The 13,591-nt window shown below is 48.0% G+C and overlaps 1 long non-coding RNA gene across 1 annotated transcript; it reads right to left on the bottom strand.

Moving 5' to 3' along the window:
- Positions 1–593: 593 nt before the first annotated feature.
- Positions 594–2,331, bottom strand: LOC112953753. The gene is made up of 2 exons (XR_003250611.1): positions 2,277–2,331; positions 594–767 (listed from the first exon to the last, which is right to left on the bottom strand). It is a non-coding gene; the product is annotated as an uncharacterized LOC112953753 (long non-coding RNA).
- Positions 2,332–13,591: the final 11,260 nt, after the last annotated feature.

Genomic DNA, 13,591 nt, shown 5'->3' on the forward strand with positions numbered 1-13,591 from the left:
TGACAGTGGGTTTTTTCCCTGGCTACAAGTGCTGGTTTCTCCCAAGCCCAGCCTGGGGCTGCATGAATGACCCTGCCCCTTGGGACACAGCCCCGAGGTGAAGGCTGCGGGTCATCACTTTAGGGCAAAGGGGCCTGAATTAAGAGCTCCCGGGGAAAAAACGCTGCCCTGGCTCGGTGAGGGCATCCACCAGGGTTATGACGAATTCCCCACAGGATTCTGTCACTAGCTTGCGACTTTTTCCTCTTTTTTCCCCCCTTTTTGCAACAGCTGGGATTTTAAATTAAAGGCAAGTTTTTGGATAGAATGTGAATAGCTAAACGTCGCTAGAGTGTAAGCGGCTCTGAGACCCTGGGAAGATGCTGGTGTTAGCCCATTKCTCAGAAACCAGGGATGTTTGTCCAGCTTGAGCAGAGCTCCAGGGTTAGCTGTGATGGGAGCAAACGGGAGGCAAGGACACCTTCGCCCCTGCTTTTTGACAGCTTTGAGCACCCTAGCACGGCAATAACACCCAAAGCTTCCTCTCGGATTCTGTAATGGACCTTATTAAGTGAAGGGACAAGGCGCTCGCTTGGTACATGCCTCAGCTTACCTCCTTGTACAACGCAGCTTCACAGTGGTTGAAACCAGGCACAAAGCCCTGAGCGAGCGGGATCCTTCAAAGCCTCCTTCTCCTGCGTCTCCAGGGCACTGGGCTCCGATAGGCATTTCTGGGCTCCAAAATGTCAGAAGGAAGCGATGGGCTTGGAGGAAATTCTTGCGACGGTCTAGGAGGAAATGGGAGATGTGAAAATACACGATGTATTTTCCTCCTGCGAGCTGTGTGCTCTGTTTTTATTATCATAAACCTGCACCCAGAGGATGTTGGAGTGTTTATTTATTTGTTTAAATGAGGTTTCTCGCCTGGTTCAAACGTTCTCCTGTTGGCAGCTGCCCAACWTTGGTCTCTGTTCCCATCTGCCTTCACTGAAGAGGGGTTAATTCTTCCCTGGACACCCCTGCTAGTGTCCCAGCATCTCCAACTCCCTGGTCACGGGAAGGCTCTCATGGTGGTGACTGCCATCCCCAACCACCCCACCACRTAGAGCCTCTCAGGATGCTGAGGAGGCCACCTCAAGCCCTCCTGCTCCTTCATCACTGCTGGCCTTCATTCCCCTGCTGAGGATGAGCAATGTCCTGCCCCAGCGCTACACAAGTGCACGCACCAAAACACCCCAGGTCAACCAGCAGCAAGCAGCACGCTTAACTCAGGTCTTGAGTTCACCACCCTTGAGAGGACCTCATTGATTGCAATGGAATTTCGGCCACGCCGTGAKGTTGCCCCAGGGCTGCAGCAGTGGAAGCGCTTGGGTTAATGCACCCAGTGGCACAAACCAGCCAAGGGCAACGAACAGGGGCCAGGAGGGCRACAGCCTCCGCTTGGTGCCCCGCTGGCCCTCGTGTCGCTCCCCACGGCCTCCGGAAGATCCTGCGCACGCTGGCGTGGCAGCGAAAGCCGTGGGAGATGCACCTGGGAGGAGAAGCGCTGTGCTCAAGGAAGAAAACAGGATCTCGCATATAAACAACATCCTCAATGGCTCAGCAAGTGAGTCGCTCTTTCCAGAGCCTGTTTTTGAACCATTGTTGCAGACCTCCCTCTCCTCCCCCCCGCCAGGAAACACAACTAAAACAAGACAGTGGGAGCTGAACGAGCCTCGAGGGACTGCACTGGGCCCCGCTGTGGCCACAGAAGAGGCAGGTGTCCCCAGCAGCACATTGCCCAGCCCTATGGCAGCGTATATCTAATTTCATAGTGGCTGAAATGCATGGATGGAGCTGCGGTCCTGCCCTCCAAGGAAAAGAATTCTAATTTTGTTCATTAAAAAAAATCTATTTTTCACTCCTTTTTTTCCTTTCCTCTCCTCCTATAAAGCAAGGATAACCTCATGCAYCATTTTTGGACGCAAATAGGTCCAAACCACAGAGCTATCTGAAAGGGTTCAACCAGAGAGGCTCATTGGGCCAGCCAGTGTACAGATGCCACAGCTCCTGGATCAAGGAAGCTCCCCCAGGATAACCTTAGTGCCCACCTGTCACAACACGATGCATTCCCAGATGTATTTTCTGATATGTCCATAGGAGAATGATGAGTTTTTGCAACTTCACCAACTTTTGCACGAATTTGGACAGGCTGCCCCCAGCCCTGGTGGCCCAAACCCCCCTTCTCACTGGTGGCAGGAAGCAGATTTACATCCCCGACCCCAGGGCCCTTGGGCTATCAGGAGATATCACCCCACCTCTGTTTGCTGTATTTCTTTCCCTGCAGGTCTTTGATGGGCCTTATTGGTCTTGCATGCTCCATCCTTCACTGCTGCCCCATGTCTCCTCTGACATCTGAAAAGCCACTTGCTTCCTCCTTAAGCCTTGTCACAGCATCAGCCAACAGCTCCAGCCTTAATTTATTCTAGTTTTTCCTCTTTCCCTTCATCTTCCCCCTCTTCCTCCCAGATACCAAGRCTCTATTACCCTTCCACAGGCCCTTTTAAGGCCTCCCATGCTGCTGCAGCACCTGTGGGTGCTGCGCTGCTCAGCTCACGAGCACCAGCTGCTYGTCCCAGCCGTGCTCCTGGATTGAGCTGCCTCAGGGGCTCCTCCAGCCCTGGCCACCACAGGACAGCACGGACAAGCCCTTGTGAAGGATGCACCGCGCTCTTCCTCCATGCCAGGCTTGCCCGGCCGGCACGCATGGGAGGAAGCGCCAGGTTTATTGTGGGAGAAGAGGCGAGCGAAGTGTTAACGTGACCACAGCAAGTGGAGGTCAGCGGCGCATCCGGCAGCAAACTTCCCGTTCCAGCTCCCGCCAGAAAACAACAACACGGGGGGGATGCAGCGGGCTTGTTTTTCCCTTTGCTTACCTTGGACCTACTTTCTTGATGGTGCTCGTGGCCACCCGCGTTCCTGACCAGCAAGTGAGCATCAGCCTGGCAAAGCACGGCTCTGCACGTGGCTGCAGCGGTGCTGGTTTTTTCAGTGGTTTCATTGCTTACTATTTATATTTTTATTCTGGAGTATCCTGAGTTGGGCTGGGACAGGAGGGGAGGGATCAAATCCAGCTCAGGTAGTTTAGGGGTTCAGGAAGTGCACAATACTGTCGCTGTTCCTTTATCCAAGGAGGATGCAACGCTTGGAGCAAGTGAGAGCACGGCAAAATCACCTATCAGTGCAAGGGAAACTAGGGGAAAATTTTCTACGCTTAGTTTTATCTGTCCCCAAGACCTCTGGACACCAAACATGATGGAGAAAGCTCTCACGTAACTGCAAAAGCTGCTTGGTGTTTGGTGAAAACAGGAGGGCCTGCAGATCCCCAAGCGGGAACAAAATCTTTGATTCTTTCCTAGTCCAGGCCCCTGATTCCGTCTTGAAAAAATCAGCCAAAACGATATGTTAGCAAGAAATGACTCAAGTTGCTTCTCAAAGTTGAAGTGCAGTGGAAACGAAGCACATTTTTTGCTTGCCCAGCCCAGGAGCCGTGGCCGGTCACCAGCAGCATGTGCAGCTTCTGTACCCAGGTCATTGCCCGACTACCTGTGTCCTGYGTTCATTTGACGTTGGAGAGCAAGGACCGGCCTCCGTGGACGTGGTGCAGAGCTGCGTGCAGCCTCGCAGCAACACCCGGCTCCAGGGGACCACGATCGATGCTGTGATTAGCCATGCTAAATTGAAATCTTATGATCTTCAGGGTGGTTACATAAAATGCCAATTAGTATGTGGTCTACATTGTTTCATAAAAATGTTTTTCATTATATTTGGCTGTCAGCAAATGCTGGTGTGAAACCAGTTTTCATCCCTCATATGGCCACCATGAGGAGGTTAGGAATCACACGAGTGTGCCTGAATCTCCCTTTAGCTACATTATCTTGCCCAGCGAGTGCTGGACAGCATCTCCTTTTGGGACAGACGCGTCCTTGCTGGGGCGGGACAGTGTGGAGGGGCCAAAGGTCCCGTGGTCCTGCTGCAGGACACCCCAGCCTGGCCAGCCGCCTGCGATCTGCTGCGGTTGCTGCTTCTTCACATCCTATTTTTGCTCCCGCTCCCTGGTCAATGAAGTGCTGAGTCACAGGATCCAAGCAATACTGTGCAAAATAGCCGCAAGGGACTCCTGTTTGTTAAGATGTCTGGGATGCTTCCTATTAAATAATAACAAAATGCTGTAATAATAACTTGGCAGCTCGCTGCCTCCGTCAGTAGGATTCTCAGCACTCGTCTGCTTTCCTAAAATTCCTTTAAGTATCCCGGCAAATTACACGGGAGGAAGGAAGGCTACCTCGCTCTTGACATTTGCCTGAATACATTCGTGTAATGAGCAACTATCTCAAAGGGATGTAAAGGATGAGAAATGCATCTTTGCATCACATTAATTGTCAATAGTGAGGTTTTTTCACACACCATATTTCCTGATAAGCCCAGGAAGGGTTATGAATTTCACAAGGCAGTGATCTTGCAAAACTTCCCAAGATATACAGACAAGGGTCAGCAGTGGTTTGAAGCCACCTGTTGGAGAAGATCCACTTCTACACATTTTGCCACTTCTACTTTGTTTTCCTGTTTAATTGCAGCATTTAAAAGTCTTTGGTAATGACTTTTTTTTTACCACTGCCTGCCAGGACATGTCCTTCACAAAACATCCATGCTGTGAAGTCTCACCAAAGAAATACATTCTTTAGCTCTGAATTCAAGACAATGGAAATAAAACCAGATGAAAGATCTGTGTTTTGGTTTTTTTTTTTAAGAAAAATGCCACGCAGAGGGTTTTTAAAAATGTTTTGCACAAATTATTATTTTCCTTTGTACATTTTCTGAATGAGTAGGTCTAGGCTTTCAGGGAGCTACAGTTTCAGCACTTCGGAGGGTCCTTTCTTCGAGCACATGCTTTGTTCTCTTTCTTTTCACCTTAAAGAGTCAGGTAATTTAATGATCCACTTTAAGTTCCTTCTGTTTTTGGTCTTGTTTTGTCTTGTTTCACCCCTTTTCATCAGAGAATAACTGAGAAAGGTTGTGGACAGAGCACGTCTTCCTGTGTGATGGGGCAAAGAAATGCCTGCAAGCCATGCAGAAACAGGTAAAGGGTCAAAAAAAAATCACAGACACAGGTCAAGAACATCCAATTTCATCAGCTGGAAACCAGGGAGGGGGAAATGGAGCATTAGACTTTTATGACACAGTTATGACACTGCAACTTGATGCTCTGATGAACACTATGCTCTGATGAACAGAGCACAGGCAGTTCCTCATATGTCCACTCAATCACCAAAGGAGATAAGGGGCTATTCCTGTCCTTGGGCAAAGTCTAGATAAAGACATACTTGGAAAATTGGGCAGTTGTGGTGACGGAGTTCAAGCAAAAGTAACTGGAAGCAGAACAGGTTCAGAAAAGGTCTGTTGGTTGGCCTTAAGACTCCTCCTCTAAGAGGAAACCAGAAGGAATTGGTTTTGCTCAGCCCAGGAAAAGCAAGGGAATGAAAGTGCTGCAGGAGGACACCCCAAATAACACAAAAAGATAAAAAACACGGGAGAACATGAGAGTGATGGCAAGTGCCAGAGGAAAGTCTCCCACCATCAGAGCTGGGAGGTGTGGAGCATCCTTAGGATACCAGGGGGGAAGGCAAATCAACCTCAAATCAAATCTCAGGTGGGGTTTAACTCCTGTGGCAACAGGCACTCTGCAAGCACCAGCAAAGAAATGTTTCTGAAAACAAATTCAAAAATGTACCCTGTCCTCAGCTAATAATGAGGTCTGGGCTGCAGGATGGTGAAGGGGAATTTACCATTGATTTAATATGATTAGTACTTTTTTTTTTTTTCCCGCAGAAGTTTGTGCCTGTCCGTTTATATTATCAGGAGGGTCAGTCCTGAGTCTGGAAAAGAGCTAGCTTCAATTCATCCCTATCGGGAGCAGAAGCTTTTGGTTTAACTTCAGAGGGACCCATGCATGTGCTTAGCATTAAGGCCGTGCTTACAGGCTGTCCTGAATAATATGCTATAGCGTATTTTGAGAGCTCATTTTTACTTTTTATTACAATAATAACTTCTACAGTGACATGAATTCCAATACGAAGTGCTGAGGAATAACATACCCTTCCAAATGGTTTTCCCCTTTACACTCTTATTAGACTACATATTAAGAGAGCAGCATATTATAAGACAAAGCACTTCCTAGAGGCGCATTTTTCTCAGCCTCACTGCAGGTACTTCATAGCCAAAGATTAATTACATTACAGAGCCTGCTTCTGCAAACTGTAGTCAAATGGATCATTAAGAGAGAAGGAGAGCAGGGATAAGGGCTGGGATATTGCTTCCGAAGGGCCMAATACTTCAAGGTGCTGAGCTCCGGAGGCTTAAATTGGCCCCTTTCTTTACTTTCCTCTTCACATCTCATGCTGTTTTTGCAGAAAATTGCCTGTTTGACAAATGGCCCTGCTGCGATGCTGACAGAGTATTGCATGACTGCAGTAGACTGCTCCAGTGACACGATGCTGGGGGCTGCACTGCACAGCCCATCGTGGAGGGGTTAGGAGGTGCCAGATAATTCCYTTTTTTTTCCCCATTTGCTGGTAATTGCAACCTCATCCCTAAATAGCATTGAAGGTACATCGAGGTACATTGAAAGCTGTGTCTCCAAGGCTGCTCTGGGGCTTGCAGCAGTGTCCCCGTAGCATGGGACTGCCACCTGCAGCATGCACCACCAGCAGGACCATGGGCAGTTGCACCACGCCTGTTTGGGAGTCAAATTAGCTGTTTACAGGGTGAAAACAGTAGAAGTTGTGGAGAGTAGGGCTGGGAAATGAAGAGGAAACATCCAGCCCTTAGGCTGCAGTCGGTGCTGGAGCTTGGAGGGGAACGCAGAGATAAGGCGCCGGCTTAGTCACGCTGCGCTGCCGGCCGCCGTCTTCGCGGGAGGGGAGTCATGACAAYGCTTCCACTGCAAATTAGGCTGCAAAAGGCAAAGCAGAACTCAAACTCGGCTAATTTTATCTGTGGTTAAAGGAAAAAAAAAAAAAGCATACACATGGAACTGAAAAAAAAAAGTAAAAAAACAAAGGGGGAAATGAGCAATATTTGCCAAAGAAAATCTGACTCCTTGCATTAGTTGCCCATGTTAGTTAGCATTGCCCACTTGAGGGCAGGGTCTCCTGCTCTGAAAATAGCCCCTCGATGGTCCACAGAGCCCCTCTTGATCCCAAAGGGAAGCCTTGGGTCAGCAGAAAGAGAAGGTAAATGTCACGCCATGACCTTCTAGTCTTTCATCCATTTATTGTCTCACGAACCTTYCTCCTTCCTCCTCTTCCCCCTCCAAAGGGCTGGGAAAGGTGCTGAACATAACCTGAACATAACAGCTCTGCCTGGGGTAAAACTAGAAAGATACAGAGAAAAACAGATCTAGAGAAAAATCCCAGGGAAAAGTGGCTAAAGGTTGGTGGAGATGGTAACAGATTCCCCCAAAGAGGAAATTACAACATGTGGCAGCTGTATTTTTTTGGGTTAAGCAACTTTTGTAGAAGTTCAAAGCATCTGGAGAAAGTAACTAGTAACGGGTGAGACAGATTTATGGAGGCCACACATGGCAACATTTTTGTATAAAATTAGTAAAAAAACATATCCCTAGATGAAGAGATTAATTCATACAAGTTTGCATTCTTTGAAGAGCAATCATATTTTGACTTGGTCAACTGGAAGAATTGAGTAATTTCTTGGATTAACTGATCACAGGGGTTGTAATCCACAATAAACCTGCTCACGGGGCTGCCAGGCATTTTCTCAGAGGATTAAGGCAATGCGTTGGTTTGACATTAGTAGGATGCATCCCACGCTGCCGTCACATTAGCTGGATCTATGGGGCTGAACTTAGAAAGATTAGGCCRTTAATCAAAGCCTTTGACATATTTTTTTTAATATGTGGCAATTTATTGTTTATGTGGATTGCTGGGCAGATGCACTTGGATATGGTCTGCTTAAATTGCAATACATGGGTGAGGTCTGGGGTCACCCATTTGCTCCAGGTTTGATCCAGGTGCCATGAGGACACTTCCACAGCCCAGTCCTGCTGGTCCAGTCTTCACACCAGTCTCAGGTGTCTGCACACACCAAATAAGCATCACCAACAAATAAGCACCACCTTGGCCCCTAATGCCCCCAAAYAGGCACCACCTTGGCCACTAGTTATTCCTCAGGCACTGATAAATCCCAACTGACCTTGACCACAAGGATGAAAACATGAAAGTTTGAATGTGTTTGCTAGTCCTTTATGGCTATCCATCCTCCATATATATGTATTTAAAAATATATATGTGTGCCTATATAATTTAAGCCAAGTGATGCTGGAAATCGCCTTTCCCGGCACACCAAGGCCAGTCTGTAGTAGTCTGCAATGAGCAGGAGTGACACTCTGCTGCAGGAGGGCTTGGTTTGGGGGGAATAAGGATATTCTGGTGTTGGTTGATGCTCGTGATGCCCCATCGCCTTCCGTGCGGATCGGGGTGCAGGTGCCGTTGGGGACAGAGCCGGTGCCAGCGCCTCGTGCTGCTCCCAGGGCAGCCTGATCTGCCTTCAATCTGCTGGGACCGCAGCGCGGATGGTTTGAATAAAGCCCTGCCTGCCTGAGTCACTCCCTTGCTGGCTTTTCTACGACGTACGGAGGAGCGGTGGTTTACTTTGCCTGAGTAACAAAATTAACGCAAGAGAAACATTTTTGTTATGTGGTAACCGGGGGGAAAAAAAAAAGAAAAAAGAGAAAGAGAGAGAAGAGATGCAGAGAAAGCTGGGCGGGATGTTTGTTCTAAATCAGGGAAATGAAAGGAGTCGCTTCACTTGCAATCATGGGGTAAAATAACAGCAGATGACCAGCAGTGAGCCTGGGTGGAAATGCAAAGGGGACACTGGCACACGGGGCCAGGACATGGTCACCCTGTGGCTCTCTCGGAGCTGGGTGCAATTTTATTTGCATTGACTATTGCTCTATTTGGACTGGTGCCTGTAGGAAAAGAGCTTTGCTCTTTTTTCATTCTTCCCTTTATTATTAGAAAAACTTACGATTTTCCACAGGCTTCAGGACATATAAGCTAACGATGTAAAGAGGTGCAGACTCAGGTAAAACAATACAATTGTTCAAGGAAAAACATTAGCCATGGCAGAACAGAGCTAGGTGGCTTCCCAAAACCTGGGCTCCGCTCCTGCAGGGAACTCAAGCCTTGTACAAGGGCACGATCCTTGGGACCTTGTTATTGTCTTCTCCTTGTGCAGGATTGCTCCATATTCCTCCTGCTGCGTTATTTCTAGGCTCATCTCTGCATTCCTTTTTTTTCTGCATCATTTTTAGGGTCACTTCTGCATTGAGTCTCATCAAAGCACCAGCRCGGATGCATTGCAGAGGGTCTCCCACAGCCCCACAGCCCAGCTTTGAAGTAGGAAGCCGAAGGCTTTTACAGCAAGCCAGGCAAGAAAAGGAGTCCTCCCCTTTGATGTTTATTACTTGTGAGCATTGCYGGCCCCTTTAAGGATCAGAAATCCATTTTACCGACGTTTCTAATGTTATGAAATGCAGCATTTTGTGGGAGAGTGGAAGGCAAATGAGAAAAATATGGCACTTTTCCCTTCTTGGAGAGAGGTTGCAGCTCGTTGTCTGTGCAAGCAGGAATCCCTCCACTGCCACCCTGGGAAGCGGATGCTCTCCATGGATTTTAGACTCAGAGACTCAGCACTGTCCCCTGAATGTGTCCATACAGGGGACGCTTGTGGATATCTCCTTTAAGATGTTTTGGCCTCATAAACAAAACTCGTCCAGCAAACACCACGAGATCCCTCTGTACTTCCCCTGATTGTCCTGGGTTTTGTTTTTGGTGGTGACTCAGTGTTTATCAACACAATAATGGCAGAAACAATGCTCTATGAGAGCTGCTTGCCCTTTGTCCYTTCCCTTTTGGTAACACCCCCATGGCAGGTGCTGTGAGGGGCCACCTGCTTCACCAGCAGAACCAGCATCTTGTTTCTAAACTTTAAATAAAAGGGAATTTCTGGCAGCAGCAGCAGTGAGTGACAGCAAGGACAAAAGCAGACAGATAACGTTTGTCCTTGCTGGTGGTGACAGGGACGGTGGCCTCATGTAGCCCTTCCTGTGTTTGGGTTTGGTCTGAGCAGGATGGTCCTGCAAAATAGGAGAAGAGAATGAGCCATAGGGACATAAAAGGTAAAAGACAGCAMCAACCACCCCTTGGTAAAAACCTCCTAATTTCACTCCAAGTTATGTCCCATGGACACGCATCTTCTTTGGGGAGGGCTCTTTTTTTTGGTCTTTTGGCAGGAAATGGAGCCACGAAGCCTGAGCAGGCAGAGGAGAAAGCAAAATTCCCCCTGCTACACACAGATGGGTTTAACAGCACTTCTCTGATTCACATGGAAGTGTGTGTATGGAAGGGACCCAACTTTTTGACAAACTTCACTAGTTTCCGGCCAAACAGGGAAGTTCTCTGGGGAGCTGGAATTTGGGGGGTGAAGGGTTTCCATCAGCTTTTCATGGCAGCCCTGGAATTGGAGGGTGCCTGGAGAGACGTGGGCTGTTCGCAGCTCTTCGGAAATCCACGGGCTTTTGGGATGCTTTGAAGGATCAGTGCCTCTGACGGAGTCCTCAAGCTTGACCTATGTCGAAAATGAGAGGCACCCATGTAGTGGAAAACATTGTCTTGTCCCTGATTAATTCACGGTTTTAAAATAAAACCAGGGAAGCAGCACAGGAACCAGTGTCTGGTGCCAAGGGTGAAGCTGTGATGCCCTCGCAGCGGGCTTTATCTCAAGCAACAATGAGCTTGGTTTTGTAGAACTACATCTAGTTTTAACAAAACACAGATAATACATGACGTCCTGGCAAAATGGTCTCAGAGCAGAATGCTTGCAAAATTTCCATGAAGTTGCAGCTGCTCTTTAATTAATATCTGGAGGGACATCCAAGAAAGCTGCTAATTATGAGAACATCGTAAGAACTAAACATGGTGTTGGGGTTTTCTAAAGGCAGTATCTTCCATTTAGCACAGATGCGAAAGTGCGCCTGGGTTGGCTAATGAATGGAAAACCATGGGATTTTTCYCGAACAGCTCACGAGAAGGCATCTACTGTTATAAAATCAACTATTTCCTTTGGAAAAGGAATGAAAATATTTGACAGAAATACCTTCAAGTTCTCTTTTTCTTTTTCTCTTTTTCAATATATCCCAGGGATAATCAAAATCCTCAGTTTTTGAAAAAGAAACCATAAATTGAGATAGCTTTATTGAAAACTGTCAGTGCTTTTGGTCCCTCRTGCTGCCTTAGATCTTGCTCATTCCAACTTCTACTTGCTGTCTCTTTCTACACGGTATCAAGAAACAGAGGGGCAGGAAGATTCACTTGCTACAGTGGAAAACCTGAAAAAAGGAGGCAATTTGCTGGGATAGTAYTTCAATTTCAGGGCAGTAGTCCTCCCTGAAGGAGATCATTTTGTGGTTTATTTGTTATGAAGAGCTCAGGTTGGCCACCYTGAGGCCACCAGCAAGCCCCTTCCAATTTTGCATTTGGAGCAGAGGCAAGGAGATGGTGACCGAGCAAGCAGCTGAGTGCTTTAGGCCAATGCTTTAAGCTCTAAGTGTTTTCCGATTAAGTCTATCTCTCTGGAAGTSTAGGCTGAGCTCTCTCAGGCCTGATTCTCAGAAAGCCTTGAGTTCTTTGGAAACTGAAGACATTCGGCACTCCTCAAAGGCAGACAGATACTACGTGTTGCTGGGCACCAGATTCAAGCTTCAATTCTTTCTGTTTTACAACTCTAACAAAGCTGGATAATCATTTTGTATCAAACTATTTTCAACTCCTGCTTTTTTGTTTTTGAGGCAGCCTGTATTAAAAAGAAAAAAAAAAAGTGAACAGAGGAAAAGTATTGTTGAAAAACATTTTCCTCTATTATGAATGCACTGAGAGGACCATCACCTGTTCGTGGAAGTGCTCAGAGGGACACAGAGTGCAGCAAAGCATGATGCAAGTCACGATGTAAGTGCAGACCAGGGCCAGCTCTTGCCAAGGAAGGATCCCACAGTCACTTGATTACTGGATGTGCCACTTGGGAGCCACCATTAGTCATGAAACCAAAGGCTRAACAATTAGCCCAAAATGACGCTTCCTACCTGTTACATTCTCAGTATTCTGCCCCATACCAGTAGCATGTGACCAATGGTAAAGCCTCTCTGATAGTTAAAATTAAGGAGTTTAACTTGGGGGCACAGTGAGTGCAGCACGGGCAAAGCCATCCACCAGCTCATTTGAAGTAAAAGTGTCCCCAAAGATCAAGAGATGACTCTGAGTAGGTTGAGCAGGTAGACAGAGCTGACTGGGGAATCGGCAGGGTTTGCTGAGGTGAAATGCATGTGTTAGGCTGCAGTTACGGGTTAAAGGAATCTGATTCCCTGCCACAAAACTCAAGGACAGTTCAGGAATTGTCCTCTGTAAAGAAGCACTGACCTGTAATCTGCACCATGACCTGGCACCAGCGTATCCACAGGAGAGGCCATGGCAGCATTTGCTCCCGTTGCAAGTGGGAGCATTTAATGTGGAAATAACCAGGAGAGCTGAAAGTGCAGTTTCCCTGGAATATCTCCAGTCAGGAATGTTGAGGCACAAGCTTGATGTTGCCAGCAGGGGAGAAACCTAAGCTGCCGAGCTGAGTGCATTTCCAAGAAACAGAACAAGGGAAGCTGGCCCCGGCCGCGGGGAAGGTGCACGGGAGTTCACAGCGCGCCTGGCCGCCTCGCCGGTCTCTAGGTGCTCCAGCGCGGTGCCAAACTGCCATTTGGAAATGAGATATCTGGARAAAATGGGGTTTTGTTTGTGCTCTTCAAAGCCACAAAGCTGGAAWGGGGGAGGAAGCTGGGACCCGTTTTCCCTTCCTGTGCTCCCCTGGCTCCCTCTCACGGAGGATTAAACCACAGGGCAAGGAGGTCGCTGCAGAGTCAATGAGGCCCTTAATTTACCATAAAAGAAGATGACTGGCTGTTAAGGTTTTATCGGATTACAATAAAGGCTCTTTGCACTCAGGAGGCTGTGGTTTGATTCCCGGCATCGCTGGCACGGCTGCAGCTCGTGACCACAGATTATAGCAGTGCGCTTCCAAATTTCCATATTCCAGCCAAGGATGCTGATCCCTAAAGCCGCCTGGCCCAGGCAGGACCCTCAATATCACCCTGGACCTGTGACAGGACCTTCTGCTGGGCTTCAGGTCTCCAGTGGTGCCACCAGTCCTGGGGTGGGCTCAGCTCTGGGGCTGCTGCAGCCCCCGGGACCTTCTCCACCACGGGATGGGAAAAGGGGTGAGTTCCTGCYGTGCTGCCTGCTTCTTTACACAGCAAGATCTAAAGATAAGTTACCTTCCTCAGCGGGCTTTTATACTACAACTTTYTGAACTTTCTGCACGTGAAGTCTCCCTCTTTCATCCCAGATGTCCCACAGCTTGCCAGGCAGCCTGGAGAAATGAAGTGAAGGCAGAAGAGCAGTTTCTGACAAATGCAATTCCTTCGCCATGAGCCAACCAACCTTTTTCTTCC

The sequence above is a fragment of the Nothoprocta perdicaria genome, unplaced genomic scaffold (assembly GCF_003342845.1).
Source record: "Nothoprocta perdicaria isolate Ctin4 unplaced genomic scaffold, notPer1 scaffold_46, whole genome shotgun sequence".
Classification (NCBI taxonomy): domain Eukaryota; kingdom Metazoa; phylum Chordata; class Aves; order Tinamiformes; family Tinamidae; genus Nothoprocta; species Nothoprocta perdicaria.